Genomic DNA, 25,195 nt, shown 5'->3' with positions numbered 1-25,195 from the left:
GTTTTATAACTTGAGATAAATCCCTTATTTTCTTCAAGTCTCAATTTCCTCATGAACCCACTTTTTCATGTTTTTTTTTTATTGTTTATATATTCTAATATTTTGTTAAAGATTTTTATATCTCTATTCATGAGGGATTATGACCTGTAGTTTTCCTTTTTTGTACTATCTTTGTCTGGTTTTGGTATCAGGATAAGACCGGTTTTGTACAATGAATTAGGAAATGTTTTCTCTTCTTCTGATTTCTGGAAGAGATTGTATAGAATTAGTGTTAGTTTTTCTTAAATGTTGGGTAGAAACCTTCAGTGAAACCATAATTTTTGCTTCGATCATTAAACATTACTTAGAAATTATGAGGGGAGCATAAGTCAATTATATTTACCCATATTTTTGTTTACTGCACTCATTATTCCTTCTTGACATCTCAAGATTTCTTCTTTTACTGTTCCCTTTTTGTTTGGAGATCTTTCTTTAACCATTATTTTAGGGTATGTCTTCTGGTAACAAATCCTCTTAGTTTTCCTTCATGTGAGAGTATCTTCATTTCTTCTTTACTCCTCAAGGATCTTTTCACTGGATATTGGAATCTGTCACTTGAATTCTTTCAAGACTTGAAAAATATTGTGCCCATAAATTCTGATGAGAAATCATCTGCCATTAGAGCTGTTTTTCCCATACAAAGAAATGGTGTGTTTTCTCACTGGATGCTTTTAATATTTTCTCTTTGTCCTTTCTTTAGTTTCTAGAAGTTTTTTTAAGCTTTTATTTTAATTCCAGTTGGTTAACATATAGTGTAATATTAGAATCTGGTGTAGTGTAGTCAGCACTTCCATACAACACCTGGTGCTTCATTCCCTTCAACTGTTTCACCCATCCCTCACCCACCTCCCCTCTGGGAATGTGTTCTCTATAGTTCTCTGGTTTTTTTTTTTTTTCTTTTCTCAAGTAAGTGATGAATCACTAAATTCTACACCTGAAACTAATACTGCACTATATGATAACTGGTGAACTCTACATATACTAAATGAAATAGCGAAGTTGAGGGAGTCATATGATGATCAAATGGAAGTTAAGGGCACATTTGAAGGTCACCCAGTGTTGAGTTTCAGTTGAAAAATAAACCAAGAAACTGTGAAAACAAGGTTACTACTAGTAACCTTAAAGAGGCACTGTTTTCAGCCTTCTGATAAACTAGTCAGTCTAGGATTTGACTGCTTTAAGACTTCATTAATAAGACTGGTCAGAAGCAATACAATGTATTAGGTATTTAAAAAGTGATTTCTTGCAGGGATATGTTTGAATAGCTAGGCAAAAAAAATAATATGTTTACTTTCCTTTGGTACAGGTTGGAGGGGGATGGAGAATGCATAGAGTGGAAGAGGAAAAAGAGGACCCCCTGAGGAAGGATGTGGTGAGATGGTGCAACTGAAAAAATTCCATGTGAAGGAGATGACAAATTCTACATTGTCATTGTCTACAAGAGCACCCATTTGTCTGGGCCAAAGATTACACGTTTGTGTTGGAGTGCTATACATGCCCCTTTCTGAGTTCAAAAACATTTTTAAAGCTAAAGAGGACTGTTGGTTCCTTCCCTAAAATTATAGCTTTCATTTGGCTCATGAACCCACTTGTAAGTATGTTTTCCATACCATCTGGCTCCTGTTCTTGCTCTTGTCTAAAATCACAGGCAGAAAGCTTGGAAGCGAGCCTCTGGGTGTTCAGTGAGCTTGTGGCCATTATGTAGGAGCCTTTGAATTTCCTAAAGCTATTCTCTGTAAAGGGATATTAGTAGTTACAAAGGAACGTTTCAAAACACCCTTAATGCAAACCTTTTTAATTTTTGAATGTTTGATTGTGGAGAATTTCAAACATAGACAATACACAGGGTAATGCAATGAACCTCCATGTACATCTCAACAGGCTTCAACAATTAACAAATTTTAGCAAATCTTATTTTTTCTATACCTCAGTCCACTTCTCTTACCATGCAGGGTATTTTGAAGCATATCGCAAGCCTCATATAATTTCATTTTTTAAATATTTCCTTGTGTATTTCTAAAAAAAACTTTAAAAAATAACCACAATACAGTTATAATACCTGAAAATAACAATATTTTATTAATTTCATGAATCATCCAGTCAATATTAGGGTGCCTGGGTGGCTTAGCCGGTTAAGTGTCCAACTCTTGATTTCAGCTCAGGTTATGATCTCAGGATGGTGAGATCAAGTCCTGCATCTCTTGGGAGATTTTCCCTTGGGATTCTCTCCCGCTGCCCCTCCCCCCGCTTGAGTGCTCTCCTCTCTCTCTAAAATAAACAAAATCTTTAAAAAATCATCTAGTCAATATTAAATTTTCCCCATTATCTTATATTTTATTTTTACAGTTTGCTTGACTCAGGACCCAAACGCTGCCCATACATCTCTGTAAGTCTCTTTTAATATGTATGTTCTTTCTTTCTCTCTTCTCTCCCTCTATGTAGTTTGTTTTAAAAAATGGGTCATGTTTCTGATTTTTGATAATTGTATCTTTTTGTTATTGTCTAATATGTTTCTGTGTTTTCTGTGAATTGGTGATTAGATCTAGACTTTATATCTTGGTCAGATGCAGATTCGACTTTTTGGTTAAGAGTATGTCATAGGTGGTTTTGTGTATTTTTATCAAGAGATTCATGCTATCTGAGTGTCTTTTTTGAAGTTAACAGGGATTGATAAACATTGTTTAGATCTATTAATTCTTTAGGGTTGCAGGATGGTAATATTATATTTATTTCATTGACTTTTAATCTCCCTTTGACAATAGAAAGACTTACATCCTGTTCTTCCTTCTCCGAACAAGAACCAAGCCCTATTTAAATTTCCTTAGTTACTAAGAAATTCTCAGTTTTTTCGCAAATCTTCAAATACAACTTCAAATTAATGTTTATAGACTTTTACCAACAAGTTCCTTGACACCTCTACATGGATTTAGAATTAATGTCATGTATTCCTAGACTCTAAGAACCAAAGTAATATCTTTCTTCTTAATAATGTGGTGCATTAAAAAATGTGGTGCATTAATATTTTTAAGTCATAAGGAAAGCTTATGAATTAGTCATTTCATCTAGTAAGTACCAAAACAACTTATAAGTTATCGGTTGTGGAGTTAGCATTGTTTTCAAAGTTTAATTTGGCAAGATCTCTCTAAATTAAAAATGCAGAAAACCCTATGAGCCAGTAATTCCACTTCTAGGAAATTTATTCCAGAGATAATTTCCATAAATTTCCAAGGATATATGAACAAACTGCTCATTAAAGTACTACTTATAATTTTAAAAAGCTGGGGAAAAACCCCTATATTTCCTTTAGCAGAAGATTGATCAAATAGTTTTATAATCATATGATGAACTACTATGCAATTTTTACAAAGTATTAAGTAATTCTCTATGTATTGATATAGAGACCTCATAATCTGTGAACTCAGCTTTTGTGGCTAGGGAGGGAATGGGATTCTAGTATAATGAACTATATACAATTTTACAATTAAAAAAAATTAGAATGCATTATTTTTAAAATAGAAATAAAATCTAATAAAGTAATCTATAGCTTTAGATAAGATGGGAAAAAGAATTTGATGCAAATTCAGTATTTCTGTGAGGACATTTTATTTACATGCAGGATATTATGGTTGGCAATTGTTAAATCATGAGGGATACTTTCACTTTTAACCCTGAACATAATTAACCAATGATAGTGGACAGCAATTAAGAACTTCAGCTCTTTAGATCAATGATCCATGTCAGTTGGAAGGAGCTCAGGATCCTGGGTTAGGGCATTACATATAAGTGATAGAGGGACCGCTGAATTCTAGTTGGAGAATAATCGGAGATGAGATGGAGAAATTTGAGCCAGACTTTGTACATTGGGATAGACGGGACAGATGAGATTGGCATTCGAGACAAAGATGACGAAGATGTAAAGGTGTGCAGATTACTTTGGTTGAAGTAAAGGATTAACGTAGGGGAGAAATGCAGGTATGGCTGGAAAGATATATCTGGACCTTGAAGTCTGGTTTCCGGGTGTGGGCTTTATGCTGTAGGCAACAAGAAGGCCCTGAAAATTTGCAGAGTTGATCTGTGGATGTGAGACTCAATGAACTTCATTAATAGAGTCAGGGAAGAGTGATAGCTAATGATATTTTACAAGGCTACAGGCATGAAATCATCCTTGAGGCCAGATTTGAGCAAGAGAAGACCATCCCCTTTCGAACTCTCAACTAGAGCTTTTAACACCTGCCTGATAAGGGAAAACAGTGGGAGGAAGGCTGTCACCTTTTGCTTTTTGCTTATTGCACTAATTGGCCATTTTAATGAAACTCTATTCTTCTCAGCACCTCTAGTCATTGTAAATTTTTCCACTGGAGCAAGGAGAGATATCAGCTGACTGTTTTATTCATCAGAGTGACAGTGTTAGCTTTCCACCTTCCTAATGAAATTCTCCAGTCGGCTGTGAAAATAGCAGGAAGCCAGCTATATTTAGCAAAGGAAAGCAACAAGTCTATGCAGTGTGCAGAGAAGGGGAAAAATAGAAGCATTGAGTCTTATGATTAGCGTAACCAACAGTGCTGCTTACAATTTTCCATATTTTGAAACTGGCAAAAGCAGAGTGTTTTGTTTTTTAAACCAAAGTGCAGCCTACAGGTTCCTTCACGGTTGTGTCTAAATAAGAGATTTTATTAATTCAAGGGGCAGGGTGCTTTTAGACTTCAAAAGAATGACAGAATAATGTACTATTTGAAATAAACCAACCAGTAAGTATAATCATGCTCATATTCAGCACTTTCTTTTTGATTAGAAACATTTCAAATCCAAGAACTGGCAGAAAAAAAATATTTTCATTTTCCTATAAGACTTCGACTCTCCCATAATCCTGTATTAAATTTTGTCCAGTTCTGTGAATTCCAGCAACTTCATTTGAGTTAGAAGTTTTAGACTGTGTTCATAGGATTTAATGAGACTTGGAAAATAAAATTTTTTCATGCTTACAATTTCAGATCCTTAGCACTTCTGATGTAATTTTCTATCAGCACTCTGGTATTTCCTGAAAGGCATGCATTTTAGCTTAAACCTATAGAGTTGTGTTGGAGTTCACTATTACGAGATAATTTCTACTCTAATTAAGAAGTTCTTCTCTCTGTTGAGTTAAAATCTTTCTTCTAATTTCCACTTATGAGGGCTGCCCTCTACATAAAATAGACAATATCTACTCCTAATACATATTAGCTCTTAAAATTTTTGAAGCTGCTGTCATTATTCCTAAGATGATCTTCTCTTTTACAAAGAGAGCAACCACATCGCTTTCATTCTTCTTCATGCAGTTGGCTTTCCAGCCCATCAAGATACAAGTATTATCTGAATAGAGTATATATTTAATGGACTAAGATAATTCCTAGCCTTTTAACACATGTCCAACCTTTGGTTCATGTTGGGTTTACAGTCAACTCATCTTCCAAGGTTTTAAATTAAAGAGCATAGTTCTGATACCTATGTGTTCAATTAGAGGAAAATATTCCTGCTATCTTTCTGGGGCATCTGCTGTGTGAATACAAGACCTGTTGCCGAGAGCACCTAGTTGATTCTCTCATGTGGACTCACATTGGGCACACAAAGAAAGTGTTTGCTTGAACCTTCAAAGGGTTGATGTTTCTTCTTCATCTGTGGTTGTACTTCGAGTCTCCAAAGTAAATAACTAAATTAAAAAGAAAATTGAAAGGCTCTTTATTCCAACAAATTTGTTAGTTGATTAGTTGATAGTTTGTCTAGCTATTAATATTTTTAAGTATGTTTCAGAGTAATTTTAGATATATACATACTATATTTAACTGCAAATTATCCTCCCAAGCACTGGGTTTGTTATTTTTCCAAATCATTTCCACTTTGGTGGGCTGCTGTGGTTGTCAACTTCAGGAAGTCCCCTGAGAACCCGATCAAAGGAGGATAAATTGAAAAATCAATATAAAAATGCTTAGTCACTAGTCCCATTGTCCTCATTACTCTTGTCAAGGCTCCAGATGTCACCAGGGGACAATTATTAATAGAAATCACCTTCTTGGATAATATAAAACACAAATCTTTCTTGAAGACATTTCTACTCTTAAAAAAATTCTAGCACAAAGTGAGAGCAAAATTTGGCAGAAATGATTGGAATAAATCTTGAGCTTTTACTTAGAATAGATTTAAATTATATTTGCGTACCATTGGTAATGCTAGTGTTCATTTTAATATGTAAACCTCTCACTTCCTCTGTAACATTTTTTCAGTGTTTACATAATTATAACTGGGTGTTCTGAGCTATCCAGCAGGAAAGACTGTGTCATATTTTAACATGTGTCTAACCTCAAATCCTAAATACACAACTACTATATTTAAAAAGGGAGGGAATTGTGTGGATCCTAAAGGGTTGCCAGAGTGGCATCCACTGACTATAAAATATATAATTCTTCTCCAGTTTGTAAACAACGGAAGTCATCAGAATTTTCAAACATTTCATTGCCCTATTATGTCCTAGGTCTAGTCAAGGGTTGAGTTCATAGTGAACCTAACATACTCAATAACCTTTTAACTAAGTCCTCTCAGCAGGGGTTTAGACAGATGGTACTAGTCCTTTTCCACAAGGACAGTTGTGCAGAGCAGTTGGCGTCAAGTCTTAAATCTCACTCTTCCCTAGCATCTTCACCCACAGCAATATTTCCTCTTTTGTTCAATCAGCCATACGTTCGTCTGTGATGTCTCTCATGTTGTCTCAGCATATTATTTAACTCAATTTGATAATGAGGTTTACATGTATTCATCTTAGTTGCCCAAGCAAATGTTAATTTCTTGAGCACCTAACTCTTTAATCTTCCATGGTTTTTAGTTGAGATGTTTAATGAATAATTATTGATTTTACTCTTTCTGGCATTATTTAGATTAGCTTTATTTTACTGTTTTATTATTATTTGTATAAAATGCCTTCATAAAAATGCATTTTTGGTGTGATACAGTATCATAATCTTCCCTTAGGGAGTAATCTTATTATACCCTTGAGCATAGCAATAAAGGGTTTTGTAATCTTCACAAACTGGTTTTCACTGTTTTCCTACATCAGTTTGGAATACCGCTTCCTGATTTATGAGGGCAAAGCAAGCGGAGAGTACTTGTTTTCATAAGACATTTTCATTCTAAGTGGCACTTCACAAAAATACCATGATTCTATGATTTTGGGTTCTCATATTTATTTTAAGTTACTGTTTGGGAAAAGTTCCATATTACAGTAATGAAAACTATCTTCTTTTAAGATAAATTTCAGCCATTGTTGGAGGCATTAATGCAAAGTTGCAAGTAATTTACCCTTTCCCTACTCCCTAATCTATTTTACATTATCACTTTCCTTTACATGTTATAAAAATCATTTGTAAAAAAAAGCAGCTAGATGAGAACTTTAATAGTACTTGAATCTCAGCTCTGGGCTAATGCTACATGTAGTAGAAGAAAAACTTCATGAGGAGTGCCAGCATAGTTATCGCTGAGAAGACAAGATTTATAGGCACATGAAATTATTGAATGAAATTAAAGGCATAAAATTATAGAACCTGGGTGTAACAGTCAGTTGAGCATCTGACTCTTGGTTTCAGCTCAAGTCATAATCTCAGTGTCCTGGGATTAAGCCCCAAACTGGGCTCCTTGCTCAGCAGGGGGTCTGCTTGAGGATTCTCTCCCCCTTCCTCTGTCCTCCCCATTCATGTGCTCTTTCTCTAAAAGAAATAAATAAATCTTTTAAAAAATTGTAGAACATAGTTAAGCACATAGTGAGTGAAATAGAAGTATTATATTTTACATTTACATAACTTCTTTTTCCAAGTTTCTCTAAAGAATTCAAAGAGTGAATAATAAGAGCTAACAATTATTAACATTTTCTGTATGTCTTATGCTGAACAAAGGGCCTTGGATGCATTATTTAATTTCCCACAACAGTCTTTCTAGGTAAGTACTATTGTTACTTCTGTCTTAAAGGAGAGAACACGAAAGCCTATAGAGGCTAAATCATTTGTTCAATGTCAAATTGTCCAAGTTTGGACCCATTTCAGATTCAGATGATTTAGTGGATCGCAACTATGATGTTAAGAAATAAAATAGAATTTAGCAGGGTACATCACACATGACATTGTTTTGTGAAACCTCTATGTGTGTGTAAGTGAATTGGGTCATCATGTGAAATGTAAGGCTTACTACATTTTGGAGGCAAAAATAAGTTTGAAAAGTACAGCCAACACACTGTTGTCCCTCATAGGAAACTTAATTAGACATATGGAGAAGATAGAAATAGGGATTATTTTTTTTAGCTGAGGGATGAAGAGATTGAGACTAGAAGTCAGGCAGGGCAGGACTACTTCTTAAAATGAGAAATATATGGAATTGGGAATTCAGTTTGACTTCACTGAGTGACAGCAATATGCAGTGTATTGCACTAGGTGGTAATAGTGACTAAAGAGGTATTAACGATGCTCTCCCTTCCCTTACAAGCTTCCAGTCTAGAACAGGTGATATTATTGGGGAGAGTGGTGATGGGTAAGAGAGTCATCCTGAGTATTGTGAAGAGGCAGAGTAGGGGACAGCTCAGTGATTTATTCTTTTATGATTTTAGGGATATTTAGAGAAGAGTTTTATTCCAGGTCATCTCCCTACCTGCTTTCTATGGTATCTGAACTACCAGCAAAACTTAATGTCTGTGGGAGAGATAGTTTCCTTTTTGAGGGAAATGCAAATGATTTCCAGAAGAGTAGTATACCAACCTTGTGGGATTAGTCTATAACATGCAAAAATTACCCCAGAGATAGCTAGGAGGTGAGATTCCAAATGCTTAGGCATTTACCGGGTGCAGGAATAAGAATGATTTTTGAATGAAGTGTTGCAGGGTACTAGCTATCCAGGGAAAATAAGAGAAGACAGAAACAAAGAAGGGAGGCCAGATTACACAGTTTTGCTTAGGACAGGCATGGGCTAGAGTGGTACACCCAAATGACTAAGACATAGGCAGAAAAGGAGTAGCTTTGGGATTCTCACAAAGGAATTTGCAGTCTGCTGGCACTCCTTGCCTGTCAGTTCCTACTCCCCTTTGCTGTCCCACCTATGTTGTAGACCATGCCTTCTCAGCTGAGATGATATTGATATTGCTCCCAAGGGGGAGGACTGGTTCTTGGAGGGGTGATAAAAAATCATGCTTTGTACATAAAGCCTCCCCTATAGACATTTATTTTATATATATGTATGTGGATCATATGTATACATACACACACATGTATATATGTATATATATAAAATAAAGTACAGATATTTTATATACATATATAACATGTAAGCAAATATATGGTATATCTGTAACTTTAAAATTTCATGGGAGGGAATTAGGAAAAAGGATGTCTAAAAAGTCTCCTTGGGGGAAGCAATACTAAAAAGAAGGTTGAGAAACACTGATGTAGACCAAGGTAATTGGTAAGGCAAAAAATGGGAGAAAGTATGGATGAGGAGAGTTTGTGAATTGAAAATTCAGATTTACTATGTATAGAAGAAAATGAGAAGAAATAGAAGAAAAGGGTCCAGTAAGTCAGTGGGCTTCAGGGAAAACATTCAGGGGAGTGGGGCAAGAAAGATGGTGGCGGGGTGGGGGGATGTTTGGGTGGCTCAGTCAGTTAAGCGTCTGCCTTCGGCTCTAGTCATGATCCCAGGTCCTGGGATCGAGCCCTGCATTGGGCTCCCTGCTCAGCAGGGAGCCTGCCTCTCCCTCTGCCTCTACCGCTCCCCCTGTTTGGCTCGGGCTCTCTGTCTCTCTCAAATGAATAAAAAATCTTAAAAAAAAAGAAAGAAAGAAAGAAAGGAAGGAAGAAAGATGGGGGGAGCTGTGAGAGAGAAGAAACGAATGAAAGAGAAATGGGGGGGGCACCTGGGTGGCTCAGCTGTTAAGCGTCTGCCTTCCACTCGGGTCACGATCCCAGGGTCCTGGGATCGAGCCCCACATTGGGCTCCCTGCTAGGCGGGAAGCCTGCTTCTCCCTCTCCCACTCCCCCTGCTGGTGTTCCCTCTCTGGCTGTCTCTCTCTGTCAAATAAATAAATAAAATCTTAAAAAAAAAAGAGAGAGAGAAATGGGAAAAGGGAATTTTAAACATAATGTGGATTATGAATTGGATTCCCTTTGATGCTGGACTAAAGAAGAAAGTAAGGATTAAAATTACACCTACCTACTTTTGACTTTTGAACTTCAGTGGTGTCATCAAGAAAGTCAGTTCTCTGAGATAAATAATCTGCTCTTTTTCAATCTTGTGTAAAATGCTACAGAAATGTGGCTATCATAGGCTCTCTAACACCCTTTCAATAATATAATTCCTTGAGCCCATATTATTTAGAAGCCATGACAATTGATTGTGTTTTTTTGAAAGCAGCACCTGAAAAGACTGGGCCTCATGAACCCTGGACTTTGTTTGGGTTATGGAGTTCATTTAATTATCCCAGAAGTACTTTAGGCTACATGGTCTGGAGGGAGTGTGTTCCTTCCAGCTGCCTCAAAGGCATTAAATTGTGTTTTGTGCAACTTTAACCACCTATCTACATGAATTCCACCAGTCCAGGAAAGTCCAAAGAACTGGTATCTACAAAGGAACCAGGCATCCTAAGTGTTTTTTTGGTCTTAGGAAGAAGCTATGTCTTCTAATGGTAGAGAAAGATTCTTCAGATATCTTGCTGCAAATCAATGTCATTCTTGGGAAATGAGTAGAAGTCCACCTTGTTCCATTTACTATCTTAAAACAGTAGAATCCTCCCTCAATGAACAGTAATACAGGCCATTTCCCACTGTCACTGATGGATTCAAAATCATTCATTGTATTGTGAATAAAGTCTTTTGGTTGTCAGGGAAGGTTTACTGCACTGAACTATAGCGTGAGGATGTGTGTTAATCAGTTACAGTACAAGTACCCAGTTGGACTTCTCAAAAATAATTCCAGGCCCCAAAGATCAGAAAGTCATGTGGGTTTTGCATTAAATTAGGAGCACAGATGTTCCAGTTCACTTAATAGGGAATGCCTTACCAATGATGAATATCTGAATCACCTGAATCAATTATAACAGTTAAAGGAGCAAAATATGGCTAGAATTAAATGCAACTGAGTGCCTCCTTACTACCTTTAAAATGATTGTAGTAAGAGCATTTAATATGAGATCTACCCTTTAAAACAAATTTTAAGTGTACCATATAGTGTTGATAACTATAGGCACAATGTTGCATAGCAGATCTCTAGAACTTACCTTGCATCACTAAAACATTATAGCCATGAAAGAGCAACTCCCCTGTCCCCCTGGCCTCTGGCAAACCACCATTCTACTCTGTTTCTATGAGTCTTTACTATGTTAGGTACCTCATGTCAGTGAACTCCTTACTACCCTTAAGGTGGCTTGAGTGTGGTAACTGAGATATAAGAGGGAAAATTGAGCAATATAATGGTCAAGGGCAGGCAGGCATTTCCCAGATGTAGCTTGGAAACCTTCCAAATTTGTAGTTAAAGATAAATAATGTTTTTTGTAAATCCCTTGTTCCCAGTTGTGAGCTGTCTGATGTGATCATGACCTTGTCAGCAAATTCTATTTTCATTGTGACTGGAAAATCTTTTACCTCATGCTCACTTTGGGGAAATTTTAGTCCTTACTGTTCTAATTTCTTCCTTCACTAATTTGCCTTCTTCTCTTTTGTCTGAGAAGCTTCATGGAAAGTTCAGCTCATTGGTCTAAGAGTTTCTTTCTCAAGGTCATTCTAAAATGTTCTTGTATTGTACAAATTTTGTTTTAGTAATTGTTATTTCCCTTGCATAAAAATATATTGTTCTTTATTGCTTAGACTAAGTTGTGAGGCAATATAGCTGGCACAACTTCAATTCAATATTAGTATTAATATGAGGGAAGTAGTGACAGAAGAATTCTATGGAAGTAGAAAGAATACCTGATATTTAAAAAATGGATTTTATGATATCCTCACTTTCTTACTATTACATGATTAATATCGGCTAAGATAAAGTTTGTTTTGTTTTGAAAGTCTTTCAAGAATTTCAGAAAATAATTCCAAATGATTTAAGTAAATCTGTGATGTATCATAAATTGGCCAGGAAATTGGTGAATTATATAGTATATATATAGAAATAGAGTAACCTCACTCTAATACTCTAACCCTTGGCATATACCAGATTTGAGTAACACTGTAAATTATCCTGTACAGTAGTAGTTAGGAAAGTACATCAAGGTTAATATTTACATTTATTTATTTATTTATTTATTTATTTATTTATTTATTTGAAAAAGAGCAAGGGGTGTCTGGGAGGGAGGGGCAGAGGGAGAGGCAGAGAGAGGGTCTTAATGGCTCAATGCCCATCTCAGAGCCCAATGTGGGGCTCAATCTCACAACCCTGAGATCATGACCTGAGCCAAAATCAAGAGTCGGATGCTTGACTGACTGATCCACTCCGGGCACCCCAAAATTTACATTTAAATTGGCTGTGGGAAGCCGGCATGGTTCAATCAGTTAAGCTGCTGCCTTGGCTCAGGTCATGATTCCAGGGTCCTGGGATCGAGGATCCAGCCCTCAGCCCTGCATCCGACTCCCTGCTAGTCAGGGAGCCTGCTTCTCTCTCTCCCTCTGCCGCTCCCCTGCTTGTGTTCACTCTCTGTCAAATAAATAAATAAATAAATAAAATCTTTTAAAAAAATACTGGTCAGAGGGTAAACTTACATGCCTTCTGTTTAAAATAAAATAAGATAAGATAAAATAAAATAGGCTGCATTTGAAGAGAAGGGGAGAAGTGAACATTTATATATAGTTTCTACACATTTTTCTCCAGTTATGATATATAGCTAAACTCTATTCAGTATGTAATTAGTCCCATGCTTAGTGCTTATAATAAAGAATATAGGAGATACAAAAGAACTAAGTGTTCCTCCCTGCCCCACAGGGAGAAAATTATCATTGAAAAGATAAGACAATACTCACAGGAAACTGCGCTGTATCAGGGAATTAAAGAAACTTAAGTTCAGAGCTGGTATACCCCTTTGAAGCACTCATGTGTGTTTTAGCAGAAACCTAGAACATGATGAGAATATAAATTAACCGTAAGTTGTTTAATAGCCCATATTTTTGTGGTTGTCTTGAATTAGACATGGCAGCCACAGGAAGCCTAGGAAATGAGGTCGGACAAACAGAGAGTGGGTAGGGATGATGCTAGTTTTGTCCCACTGTGTTTCCATGAAATTTTGTATTAAGTGGCCTTTAGGATGTTTGCTGAAACTCACCCACAGGGGAAGTGTTGCTGTTTTATTGGAACTTGAGGTAAAATAAACTTCCGTGTCCTGCACTTCCTGGCCTGCCTCAGTAAGCCAGCCTGGAGGGTGCTATCTCCAGGTAGTTCCCTGCCTCTCACCCCACTGTAGAGGTCTTGCTTTTGTCGTCCTAACTAGTACACCTCTTCTTGACATCCTGAATCTTCTTATTCTTTTACTACAAGGAAACAAAGATTAAAAATACAAGAAGTTTTATATCTAAGAGAGGAGGTTAAAAACAAAGTCTGTAACTTTCATACGCATCAGTGGAGACTGGTAGTGTGTGAATAGTAGTGATCTCTGCAGGGCTGGCTCCGCGGGCAGGTTGGCTCCATGGGTGAGTGGCCTGAGCTGCCACATAGACTCCATACTCAGAAGGGACCCACACTTGGGCTAATGCTCTGCTGATGCCATCTTTAAATTAATGAATATCTTTGGACTTGTGCTCTGTAAGGGAAGTCTGGTGAGACAGGGAGCATGTGCTTGAGCCGCTTTATGATTCAGTACTTTTAACAACACCTTTCCCCTGCTCTCTGAATAAGAGGCCCTGCATTTGTACTGGGCTTTGCAAATTACATGATTGCTCTCGTCTCTTTGGGGAACACTATCGTTTTTTTATTCTATTAATAACACCATGCCATTTGAGAGTTTTCTTCTGTAAGTGGCTATGTTTGTCTATTAAACTTACAACACTTTGTTGCAAACCTTCTTGAGGCTACTCTGTAGAGTCAGTTTATGATGATCATTGAGCTAGTCTGTTTAGGCTGCTATAACAAAAGTACCATAGAGTGAATGGCTAAACAACAAGTATTTATTTATCACAGTTCTGGAGGGTGGGAAGTCCAAGGTCAAGGCACCAGCAGATTCAGTGTCTGGTGACAGGCTGCTTCTTGGTTTGTAGATAGCCCTCTTTCTATAACTTCACTTGGGGGAAGAGGCAAGGTAGTTCTCTGGGCTCTCATATATAAAGACACAAATTCCTATTCATGTGGGCTCCATCCTCATGACCAAATCACCTCCCAAAGGCCCCATCTCCAAATGCCATCTTATTGGGGTTGGGTTTCAACATATGAATCTGGGGGTACACATTCAGTTTTCAGGAAATCATGAAAAGGTGTTAACTATCATTAGTATCAGTATAAGTAATTCTAAAATCAAGTACTTAAAAAAATGAAGATATGCTTGTCAAATGTGGTTGTCATAGATACTGAGGGTATTTCTAAAGATTTTCAGAAATGTAGCATATGGCTTCCTAAGAGGACTATTTCAAAGAGATTTCACTTGGGTGTATAAATACTGATAATTTAAAAAACCAGTCTTATTAGTATAATTATTAGTCGTGATTGCAAAAAAATTATCTGTAGAATTAAGGTAAGATGAAACCTAGCTATCTGATCTGATTTCACATCTTAAAAAGAAGCAAGTTTTCTATAGACCTGTTTTGGGTAAATGATCTAGTTCAAGACTGTGAAAAACCTAATTGTCAACTCAGGGTGACCTCAACTACAGAGAGAAAATCCATATTTAGTTAACTCAAAATCGTATGTAGATATAACCTCCAATTACAAGGACACAATATGCTTAAGTATCAGGATAAGCTTTTGAGAAGTTAATTTAAATGTCCACCTATAATGTTGGGAACTTACCAAGAAAGAATAAAAGCTTATCTGTGCCATGCTAGCTACACCACAACTCCCTCCCCCACCCCCCCAAAAAAGAGAAGAGAAGAGTTTCCTTTTTTTTTTTTTTTTAAGATTTTTATTTATTCATTTGAGAGAGAGAGAGAGGTGAAGGGCAGAGGGAGAAGCAGACTCCCCACTGAGCAGGGAGTCCAATGAGGAGCTTGATGAGGGGCTTGATCTTGGGACTCCAGGATCATGACCTGAGCCGAAGGCAGATGCTTAACTGACTGAGCCACAGAGGTACCCCTGAGAAGATAGGATTTTCTAAGGTTCAGTATTTCTTTTTTTTTTTTTTTAATATTTTTTTATTATATTATGTTAGTCACCATACAGTACATCCCTGGTTTTTGATGTAAAGTTCGATGATTCATTAGTTGCATATTTCTTGACTCTTATTGTGCTTAAGGAATATCTGATAAGGCCTCAAAAATGCAAGCTTCCTGTGTGAACTGACAGAGACTCTGGTTCTTTTGACCTGCAGTGAGACCCAGGAATCAGTACTATTAATTCCTGGAAATATTTTCATCATTTGCCTAAGTTTCTTCTGACCTCCCTGGCTGCTGCTTCTTGGCATTTTTTGCTGGTTCCTCCTCAGTTCTCCTACCTCTAAACTTTAGTGTGACCAAAGGTTCCAACCCATTCTTCGACTGTTTTTCCTTCTATTTTTACTCACTCTTAATGATCTCATCCACTCTTATGACTTCCAAACTATCCATATGCCGGTGACTTCCAAATTTATATCCCTTACCTGATTTTTCTGTAAGTTTTAGAGATTGGGTGTCCATCTGCTACCACGACATTGCCTTTCGAGGGTCTAATAGGTATTGTCTTCATTTCAGCTGTACCAGAAAGGATTCAAGTACTAGCAGATTTTTTTCTGTTGTTATGTTTTTTGTTGTTACGTTTTATTTTGGAGTAGGGGAGATAAAGGTAAGGAAATGGGGAAATGAGACAAAGAAATGAAGAAATCCAATAAGGGATTCATTATCAAACCAGCAACCCTCTGGGCAAATGGAGTGCTGGGAGAATTCTGGGGACCAGTGTAAAACACAAGCCTCACTTATTCTAGCTGAAGGGGGAGGGAACTGGGGTATTTATACCCCAAATCCTGTCAGTTACTGGTTGACAGCTGCTTCTGGAAGACACTAATTCCCCAGACATCCAGCCACTTTTGGTGGAAAGCAGACTCCTGTGGCAAAAGAGCATTCTCAGGCAAAGATGTGAATTTCTGGAAATGGAAGTAGGGGAGGTGTACAGTGGAGTGGACAAGAGGACAGATGAGGGACATAAACCACTTCTGCCACAGAAACTTCACACTTAACCCACGTCTTCTGATAGTCACTACTTCCAAACCTGCTCTTCCAACAGAATTGCCCATATCAGAAGTGCAGTTCCTATTTTCCGTTGCTCCAGCTGAAGACCTTGGAGTCACTGTTGAGTCTTTTCTGTTTTTCATCTTCCAGGTCCAATCAACCAGCAAATACTGTCCTCTCTATTTTCAAAATACACTCTGAATCCAAATCCTTCACTGCTACTCCAAGCCACAATCACCTCTTGTTTAGATTGTCCCAATAGCCTCCTAAGCTGTCACACTGCTTCTGCCTTGTCAGCAGTCTCTACCGGACAGCCAAGAGGTCCTTCAAAATGTAGGTCTGAATGATGGAGCTTCCCTGCTCAAACACTTGGATGGCTTTCCTTTCTACTCAGTGAAAGCCAAAGTTCTTCCTGTGACCTATGCAAGGTTATATATTGGCATTTTCCTGCCCCAAATCCATTATGTCTCTGACTTCCTCTCTTACTCTTCTCACCAGCCATATAAGCCATACTTGATGTTCCTCAAACATGCTAGACAGGCACAATCCTGCCTTTGTATTTGCTGTTCCCTCTGCCAGCTGTGTTCTTTCACCTGATATCATCTTGGCTTGCTTCCTGACTTCCTTCATCTTTTTAGTCAAAATTTACTTTTTCATTGAGAATTTTCCTTGCTACCCTATGTAAAATGTTAGCTCTTCCCACACTTTCCTAACCTTCCTTCCCAACTCAGATTTTTTCCTTAGTATTTGGCACTATATAGTGTACTATGTATTTTAAGTTATTTATAGCCTGTATCAACCCTATATCTTAAGCTCCTAAAGGCAGGATTTTTTGCTTACCCTCAAGGCTTGGTATCTTTTTGGCTCTCAGTAGATATTTGTTGAATAAATGAATGAATTTCATACTACTCTACTTTTTTTAATTTAAAAAATTGTTAAAGTATAATAACATACAGTTTTATAATAGTTTCAGTTGTAAAATATAAGGATCCAACATTTCTATACATGACTCAGTGCTCAACACAGTTAAGTATACTCTTAATCCTTTTTATCTATTTTACTTATCCCCTCACCCACTTCCTGTCTCGTAACCACTAGTTTGTTCTCTGTATGTAAGAGTCTGTTTTTTTTATCTCTTTTTTCTTTGTTTGTTCATTTGTTTTGTTTCTAAAATTCCACATATGAGTAAAATTATATGGTATTTGTTTTTCTTTGTCTGACTTATTTCACATAGCATAATGCTCTCTACGTCCATCCATGTTCACAAATGGCAAGATCTCATTCCGTTTTGTGGCTGAGTAACATTCCATATACCACATCCTCTTTTTCCGTATATCTATCAATGAACGCTTGGGTTGCTCCCATATCTTGGTTATTGTTAATGCTGCAATAAACACAGGGTGCATATATCTTTTCAAACTGGTGTTTTCATTTCCTTTGGGTAAATACCCAGTAGTGGAATTACTGGATCATATGGTAATTCTATTTTTAATATTTTGAGGAACCTCCATACTATTTTCCATAGTCACTGCACCAATTTGCATTCCCATCAACAGTGTGTAAGGGTTCTTTTTTTCCCACATCCTCACCAACACTTGTTACTTCTTGTCTTTTTGATTCTAGCCATTCTGATAAGTATAAAGTGATATCTCATTGTGGTTTTGATTTGCATTTCCCTGATGATTACTGATGTTGAGCATCCTTTCATGTGTCTTTTGGCTATCTGTCTGCCTTCTTTAGAAAAATGTCTCCTCAAGATCTCTGCCTGTTTTTAATTAGATTACTTGGGTGGGTTCTTTTCATATTGAATTAAATGAGTTTTTATATATTTTGGATATTAACCCAAATATACTAATCAGATATATCACTTGCAAATATCTTTTCCCATTCAGTAGGTTATCTCTTTGTTTTGTTGATGGTTTCCTTTGCTATGCAAAAGCTTTTTATTTTGATGTAGTCCCAGTAGTCTATTTTTGCTTTTGTACCCCTTGCCTTAGAAAACTTATCTAGAAAAATGTTGCAAAGGCTAATGTCAAAGAAATTATTGCCTATATTCTCTTCCAGCAGTTTTATGGTTTCAGGTCTCGCATGTAGGCCTTTAATCCATCTTGAGTTTATTTTTGTGTATGGTGTAAGAAAATGGTCCAGATTCATTCTTTTATGTGTAGTTGTGCAGTTTTCTCAGGACCATTTGTTGAAGAGACTGTCTTTTCCCCATTGTATATTCTTGCCTCCTTTGGCATAAATTAATGGACCATATAAGTGTGGGTTCATTTCTGGGCTCTCTATTCTGTTCCATTGATCTAGGTGTCTGTTTTTGTGTTGGTATGATACTGTTTTGATTATTATAGCTTTGTAGTATGTCTTGAAATCTGAAATAGTGATACCTCCAGCTTTGTTCTTTCTCAAGATTGCTTTATGGTTCCATACAAATTTTAGGATTACTTGGGTCCACTTCTGGGTTTTCTGTTCTGTTGCATTAATCTGTATGTCTCCTTTTGTGCCAGTATCATACTGTCTTGATCACTACAGCTTTGTAATATAGCTTGAAGTCTGAAATTTTGATGCCTCCAGCTTTGCTTTTCTTTTTCAGTATTGCTTTGGCTATTCAGGGTCTTTTGTGGTTCCATACAAATTTTAGGGTTCCTTGTTCTAGTTCTGTGAAAAATGCTGTTGGTATTTTAATAAAGATTCCATTATCTGTAGAAAGTTTTGGGTAGTATGGACATTTTAACAATATTAATTCTTCTAATCCATGAGCATGGAATATCTTTCCATTTGCTTGTGTCATCTTCAATTTCTTTCATCAGTGTTTTATATTTTCTAGAGTACAGGTCTTTCACCTCCTTGGTTAAGTTATTCCTAGGGATTTTATTCTTTTTGTTGCAATTGCAAGTGGGATTATTTTCTTAATTTCTTTTTCTGCCACTTCATTATTAGTGTATGGAAATGCAACATGTTTCTGTGTTTTGCATCTTTCAACCTTATTGATTTCATTTGTCAGTTCTGATAGTTTTTTGGTGAAGTCCTAAGGGTTTTTGATATATAGTATCATGTCATCTGTAAATAGTGAAAGTTTTACTTGTTCCTTACCAATTTGGATGTCTTTAATTTCTTTTGCTTGTCTGATTGCTGTGGCTAGGACTTCCAGTACAACATTGGATAAAAGTGGTCAGAATGGGGGCACTTGGGTGGCTCAGTCATTAAGTGTCTGCCTTTGGTTCAGGTCATGATCCCAGGATCCTGGGATCGAGCCCTGCATTGGGCCCCCTGCTCGGTGGGAAGCTTGCCTCTCCTTCTCCCACTCCTGCTTGTGTTTCCTCTCTCGCTGTGTCTCTCTCTGTCAAATAAATAAAATCTTAAAAAAAAAAAAAGTGGTCCGAATGGACATCCTTGTATTTTTAATGTTTTTTAAGATTTATTTATTTACTTGAGAGAGTGAGAGAGAGCATGCAAACAAGGGGAAGGGCAATGGGAGAGGGAGAGGGAGAACCCCAAGCAGACTCCCCACTGAGCATGGAGCCTGATGCAGGGCTTGATCCCTGGACTCTGAGATCATGACCTGAGCCTAAATCAAGAGTATGATGCCCAACAAACTAAGTCACCCACATGCCCCATGGACATCTTTGTCTTGTTCCTGATCTTAGAAGATTCTCAGTTTTCACCACTGAGTATGGTATTAGCAGTGGGCTTTTCACACATGGCCTTTATTATGTTGAAGTTATGTTCTCTCTAATCCTACTTTGTTTAGAGTTTTTTAAATCATGAATAGATGTTGTACTTTGTCAAATGCTTTTTCTGCATCTACTGAGATGATCATATGGTTTTTATCCTTTTATTCAAATCCGAATCATAAAGCCTTTCAAAATTAATTCATATGCCTTGTCAGACTATGAGAAGAGAATGCCATTTCTTCATGGCAAGAAAATTATTTACCGAGACAGGAGACAGAGATTAACATTACTTGGTATGATATGCACAGTGGTACAAGTTGGCACACTCTTTTCAAGGGTGATGAAAAATGGCTATAATATTTCCCTTTCTTTAACCACAACCTTACTTAGTTAGGTAGTTGTTACTTGAGAAGTTATGTGTTTCAGGGCTTGACTTTGTGATTTGTTTTTCCCAATGGGTTATTAGCAACCATGAGGCAAGCAAGGCATTGGAAAGGGCTTACATGTAAGACTATCAGGAGAATGAGCCAGAGGTAGCCTGCAGGAGGATGTAGGGTGATGAGGAAGAGAACTAAGCAATAATGCCTGCCAAACACTGGACAGGTGAGTGAAGCTGTACCAGATCATCCAACACTCAGCTAACAAGCCAGCTTACCACAGTGGCCTGAGAGAACCCAGGAGAGAGCAGTTGAGCAGTCTGGTCTGAAAGAGCCACCTAGCCAAGCCAAAGGTCTATGAGCTAATTAAAGTTGTTGTTATTTTGAGCCCATACATTTTAAGGTGGCTAGTGATATTTATTGATATATCTTCTTTAATCAAATCTACATTTGTTTTCACATTTTTCTATTTTCCTTTCATTCCTATCATTATTTATTTCACATTCCTAGAGGGGTCTCTACTGAAGTGTATATGTCTCTAATTACTATCCAAATATTTAAGAATTAAGTCCTACTCTTAGTATTTGATATATATATATATTCTGTCCCCTCCCCCATCTAAACCACATGATTTGACCTTCTTATTTAAAGATTTGCTGACAGTGATATATTATCATTAAATAAAGAAGGTTAGCTTAATATGTTCCAAGTATATAACCTATAGAAAATAGCCTAATTATTTAGGCTACTTCCTATAACAGGTGTGCTTGGTACCATGTTGTGAATGACCTACGTCAATTCAGCTACTCACAATTGTCAAGTTTTTCTAAGTATTGATAGCCTCCAATAACTAGGAGTGTCTGGGAGTTACAGGGCTCCTTCTCCAGAAACTTGCTACCATAGTACTATATTATAAGTGAAAACAATCTCAGATAGAATTCTGCCACTTATTTAAGCATTGATTAGCAAACAGACAAAAACAACCAAGGCACAAGAAGACCTCACTGTCTGTCCTTTCAGGCTTTCCAAAAAATATCTTGCCTGAAAGATTCACTCTTAGGCAAATGCAATGACATTTTGATGACAGGTTCAGCCTACCTTCTATTTGGGTTAGGAAACAGAATCCTCCATTAATTGGGAGGTCTCGAAGAACTAGACTATTGGATACATCAGATTCTTTCACTATGTTCACTTAGAAAAGAGGTACTTGTACAATCTTTCTAGCTTGCTGTATGTTTTTGTGGGTTTATCCTGTTGGGAGTTTACTCAGCTTTTTGAATCTGTAGGGTTTGCCTTTTGCTAAATTTGAAGTTTTCAGCCATTATTTCTTCAAGTACTTTTCCAGCCCTGCCTTCTTTTTCCTCTGCTTTTTCGACTTCCATGACACAAATGTTAGATCTTTTATTATAGTCCCACTGGTCCCTGAGGGTCTTTCCCCCGCCCCCCAGTCTTTTTTCTCTTTGCATTGAGATTGGGTAATTTCTATTGTCCTATCTTCCAATTCATGGATTCTGTTCCCTTCCATTCTATTGAACTCATCTACTGAGTTTTTTTTTTTATTTCAGCTACTATGTTTTTCCATTCTAAAATTTCTGTTTGTTTCTTTATATTTGTTTTCTGAATCTTTCTTTCATTTGTTTGGAATATGTTTATAAATTGCTCATTGAAGCATTTTATGATGGCTGCTTTAAGGTTATTTGTTAGATAATGCTAACATCTTTGTTATTTCAATGCTGGCATCTATTGATTATCTTTTTTCATTCAATTCAAGATCTTCCTGTTTCTTTGTATGATGAGTGATTTTCAGTTGAGTCCTGGATATTTTTATAGTAATTTATGAGACTCTGGATCTCATTTAACTTCTGTTTTAGTTGACTTTCTATGACTTCACTCCAACAGAGGAGGGGTATGCTCTGCCTCATCAGGGTCAGGTGGGGGTAGAAGCCCAGGCTTCCCACAATGGTTCGGATAACATCGAGTGCTCGTGTGTCTGTGGCTCCACATTACTCCAAACAGTGAGATATCTGGTTTCCCATGTGGCCTCCACTGGCACCATAGGTGGCTGGCATCATTAGCACTAGGTTGTGGTGAAAGTCCTAGTTTTCCACTAGATGTTCTCTGACATCACTTCAGTAGAGAGGTGCTGGATGGGAGTGGATCTATATTCCCCTCCTGGTTTCCAGTGATAGGAGAAGCTTCTCACAGGCTGACTGAAATGAAAGTCTCAGTTTCCTTCTTAGCCTTTTCTAACAGCACCCCAGTGGGAGGGTGAGGGTATGGGGCACCTTCTTATAGCCTCTCCAGCGTGGAAATCTAGACTCCCCACTCAGCCTTGGCTTGCATCTGAGGAAAGAGGGGCCACAGATTTTTCTATTTGGCATAAGTAGAGTAATTATTATCTTAAATGTTCAGTCTTGCTAGGTTGGCCTATTCCTGTTCCCTTGACTAGAGAGTGCAGGCTTTGGGGGGGCTTATTTTTAATTTTTTGTCTACTATGGTTGGTACTTCTGGGTTGCCAGTATCTCCAGCTCCAACTCTGAGATATATGAGGCAAAAATAAAACCAAGGGAACTTAAAACCTTGTCATTCCTTGGATCCTGTGGTCCTTGGCCAGTGTACTTAATTCTCTCCATTGTTCAGAGTTTTGTTTGGTTTGTTTTACATATATGTCCAGGGATTTTAGTTGTAATAAATGAGAGGAATAGGGGAAAGTGCCTGTACTCCATTTTCTCAGAAGTGAAAGTCATCTATTATTATTTTTAAGAGCAGTTTTAGGCTCACAACACAGTTGAGAGGAAGGTACAGAGATTTTCCATGTACCCTTTTCCTTCACACATGTATTGCCTCCCTCATTATCAACATCATTCACCAAAATGGTACATTTGTTATCAAGGATGAATTTACATCGACACATGACTATCACTCAAAGTCCATAGTTTACTTTTGCGTTTACCTTTGGTGTTATACATTTCTATGGGTTTGGACAAATGCATGATGACATATATCCATAATTATAACATCATACAGAGTATTTTCACTGCCCTAAAAATCCTATCTGTTCTACATATCCCCCCCTCCCCCCTATCTTTTTATTGTTTCCATAGTTTTGCCTTTTCTAGAATGTCATGCAACTGGGATCATACAGTTGGGTAACCTTTTCAGATTGGCCTCTTTCACTTAGTAATATGAACTTAAGCTTCCTACATATCTTTTCATGGCTTGATTGCTCATTTCTTTTTAGTGATAAATAATATTCCATTGTCTGGATGTAACACCATTTATTTATTCATTCTCCTACTGAAGGACATTTTGGTTGCTTCCGAGTTTTGGCAGTTATGAGTAAAGCTGCTATAAACATCCCTGTGCTGGTTTTTGTGCGGATGTGTCTTCAACTACTTTGGGCAAACAGCAAGGAAAGTGATTGCTGGTTAATATAATGAGTATATTTAGTTTTGTAAGATACTGCCTAACTGTCCTTCAAAGTGGCTGTACCATTTTGCATTTCTATCAGCAATGTATGAGAGTTCCTGTTGCTCCACATCCTGGCCAGCATTTGGTATTATTAGTGTTCCAAATTTTGGCCATTCTAATAAATGCGTAGTGGTATCTCATTGTTTTAATTTGCATTTCTTGATGCCATATGGTGTGGAACGTCTTTTCATATGCTTGTTTGTCACTTGTATATCTTCCTTGGTGAAGTATCTATTAAGATCTTTGATCCATTTTTTAATTATGTCATTTGTTCTTTTATGTTGAATTTTAAGAGTTCCATATTTATTTTGGATAACAGTCCTTTATTAGGTGTGTCTTTTTGTAAACTTTTTCCCCAGTCTGTGTCTTGTCTTTTAATTCTCTTGACAGCTTTTGTAGAGACAAGTTTTTAATTTTAATGAAGTCCAGCCTATCAATTATTTCTTTCATGTATCATGTTTTTGCTGTTGTATCTAAAAAGTAATGATCCTACCCAAGGTCATCTGGGTTTTCTCTTATGTTATCTTCCAGGAGTTTTATAGTTTTGCATTTTACATGTAGGTCTCTGATTTATTTTGAGTTCATTTTTGTCGAAAGGTGTAAACCCTGTGTCTAGATTCAATTTTTTTTATATGGGTATCTAGGTTTTCCAGCCTCATCTGTTGAGGAGACTATCTTTGCTCCATTGTATTGTCTTTATTCCTTTTCAAAGCTCACTTGACTATGTTTATGTGGGTCTATTTCTGGGCTCTCTATTCTGTTCCACTGACCTGTTTTCTTATTTTTTATTTTTTTTGCCATACCACACTGTCTTGATTACTGTAGCTTTACAGTAAATTTTGAAGTCAGGTGGTGTCAGTCCTCCACTTTGTTCTTCTCCTTCAATATTGTGTTTGATTTTCTGGGTCTTTTGCCTCCCCATATAAATTTTAGGATTGGTTTTTTGATACCCGTAAAAGAACTGACTGGTATTTTGATTGATATTGCATTGACTCTATAGATCAAGTTGTGAAGAACTGACATCTTGACAAGATTAAGTCTTCCTATTTATGAACATGGAATATTTCTCCATTTATTTAGTTATTCTTTGATTTTGTTCATCAGAGTTTTGTAGTTTTCCTCATATAGATCTGTACGTATTTTGTTAGGTTTATACCTAAGTATTTAATTTGGGGGGGTACTAATGTAAATGGTATTAGGATTTTTAATTTCAAATTCCATTTGTTTATTGTTACTATGTAAGAAAGCAGTTGATTTCTTGTATACTAACTTGTGTCCTCCAACCTTGCTATCATTGCTTATCAGTTTC

At 37.0% G+C, this 25,195-nt stretch overlaps 1 long non-coding RNA gene across 6 annotated transcripts in view; it reads left to right on the top strand.

Moving 5' to 3' along the window:
- LOC123001631 (uncharacterized) overlaps positions 1–25,195 on the top strand; it is a 106,786-nt gene that overhangs the window by 31,860 nt on the left and 49,731 nt on the right. For 2 of the 6 annotated variants that reach the window (XR_008958500.1, XR_008958496.1), the window contains exons 3-4: positions 1,346–1,630; positions 2,386–2,425. This is a non-coding gene — a long non-coding RNA (uncharacterized LOC123001631). Of the gene's footprint in view, positions 1–1,345 lie in introns of all 6 variants that reach the window. The other 4 variants (XR_008958498.1, XR_008958497.1, XR_008958495.1 and 1 more) reach the window with 3 other exon arrangements.

This window comes from Ursus arctos, unplaced genomic scaffold, assembly GCF_023065955.2.
Source record: "Ursus arctos isolate Adak ecotype North America unplaced genomic scaffold, UrsArc2.0 scaffold_9, whole genome shotgun sequence".
Taxonomy (NCBI): domain Eukaryota; kingdom Metazoa; phylum Chordata; class Mammalia; order Carnivora; family Ursidae; genus Ursus; species Ursus arctos.
This window is presented reverse-complemented; position numbering and strand designations above follow the sequence as displayed.